This window comes from Apium graveolens, unplaced genomic scaffold (genome assembly GCF_009905375.1).
Source record: "Apium graveolens cultivar Ventura unplaced genomic scaffold, ASM990537v1 ctg5273, whole genome shotgun sequence".
NCBI lineage: Eukaryota > Viridiplantae > Streptophyta > Magnoliopsida > Apiales > Apiaceae > Apium > Apium graveolens.
Window position 1 is genome coordinate 17,816 of NW_027418903.1, and position 2,545 is coordinate 20,360.

Sequence of the window (2,545 nt, forward strand, 5' to 3'; positions counted from 1 at the left end):
GCTCTATTGGTTTCAAAAAAAAAGATTCATAAAGATTCATATGCTCTAAAATTTTTAAAAGACAAACTGTTGTTACAAAATAAAACATATATAATATGTTTACGTGGTTATTTGCCTTTATTTTTTCTTAATATTGTGCAGTTTGATCAAAAAATGCAAGTGTTTGCATCTTGTCAATATTTCAAAATTATTCGGTTCTAGTAATGATTTTGAAAAAAAACTTTACATTTCTTTGTGATAGCACTTTTAAATTTATTTTATTAGTTTGTTTTTCAATTTTGAATTATAGTAGTTTTTGTGATTATTTATATATTTCTTCCTAATTTTTATGTTTTGTAAAATTCATGTACTCTAAATTTTTTAAATGACAATCCCTAACTTTCATTTTCTACAAATTGAAGCTGTAATATTTATACCTAAATATAATTATTTTTTATTTTACATGATAAAAAATTAAAATTATCTTTTTATGAAATTATTTAATCAAACTTATACATTTCATTTTTTTTATGAAATGATCTACTTTAACCCGATTAATAAATAATTTATTAATTTTACTTAAATTTACTTTAATTAAGATAACTGTTACTTGTATTATATATAAAATATTTTTAATATTAATTTATATAATTTAAGAATATGTAATAATAGTTTAATTTCTTTATTAGTTAACTATTGTGTTTATTATACAGATTATTAAGTATTATAGTGGAATAATAGAATAGATGAAATACATATAGTATATAATATATTTTACTAAATTTGTATTTCAATTTTAAATTGTAATAGTTTGATTATTGTTGTTATTATTATTATTATTATTATTATTATTATTATTATTATTATTATTATTATTATATTTCTTCGTGTTTTTTATGTTTTATAGTATTGATGTACAATAAATTTTTTAATAGACAATGATCAGCGTTTGCATCTTATCGTATTTGTGATAATATTTCATAATTAATTTTCGGTTCTAGTAATGACTTTGAAAAAATATACTTTACATTTTTTGTGACAATACTTTTAAATTTGTATAATTATTTTGTTTTTCAATTTTGAATTATAATATTTTTATGGTTATTATTATATTTCTTCCTATTTTTTATATTTATAAAATTCATATACTCTTAATATTTTTAAAAGGCAATCTGTAATTTTTCTCTTCTACAAAATGAAACAAAACGCCTGTAATATCTATAACTAAATATAATCTAAATGTGTTTCTTATTTTAAATGATAAAAAATTAAAATTATCTTTTTACAATTTTTTAATCAAACTTACCTATTCCAATTATTTTTTAAAAAATGATCGACTTTAACCCGATTAACAAATTATTTTTTAATTCTTACTTAAATTTATTTTTATTAAAATTTTTATTAAAATTTTTACTACGATTATTATTATTATTATTATTATTATTTATCTTCCTTGCTTTTATGTTTTATAAGATTGATGTACTCTAATTTTTTTTAAATAAATAAAACACATGTAATATTTATACCTAAATATCATCTAAAATGTCTATTTTTATTTTATAAGATAAAAATGAAATTATCTATTCAAAAATATTTTAAATCAAACTAAAACAATTTAATTTTTTGTAAAAAATGATATTACTTTAACAGAATTAATAGATGATTTCTTGATTGTTACTTATATTTATTTTAATTAAGATAATTATTGCTTGTATTAAATATATATGTATATATATAATATAGTACTTTTATTATTATTTTATATCATTTAAAAATATGTATTTATAATCCAATTTCTTAATTAGTTACGTATTGTGTTTGTTATACAAATTATTAGTTATTATAATAGTATAACAGAATAAATGAAATAAATATATTATATCTACATTAATTATTACACCTATTAGACCTACACTTTCGCACACTTTAGCACGTTCATAGTGTGACGACCAAATTGTAACACCAAAATATAGGATATAATTATCAACAATAGATCACCCTCCAAAATCAGTCATGCTAGGTTTCAGCTTGCTACTTGGCGGATTACACCATGTACCAATCATAATCTAAAGACTGAGCAACAAAATAAATGTGATATATTCAACCACTACACCATAAAATGCCTACTGTAACACCAAAAAAACGTTGCATTAGGGGGTAAATATGTTGCTCTTGCCCCACTTTTAAGCTAAGATAACATTTTCTTAAAGATAGGTTTTTCCATGTTGCCTTAGGGGTCTAAGGTAACATCTTTGGTGCCTAAGGCAACATCGTATTTTAACTTGTTTATATGTTGCCTTAGCTTGCTATTGCAACAGAAAGAGAGATAAGTTGTAACTTAGTTTTTATGTTACCTTAGAGTTTTAAAAAAAAATAAGAAGTGGGCCCCACTAGGTGACATGGCAAGTGTGGGGCCCACAATGCTGAGTTGTCTTGATGACGTGGCAAGTGGACCCATAGAACCTAATGTAACACTTTGAGAAGCTGTTGTAGCATTATAACTAGCCTAATAAAATATTTTAAACATAATATGGTAACAGTTTAGGAGGCTATTATAACACTTTAG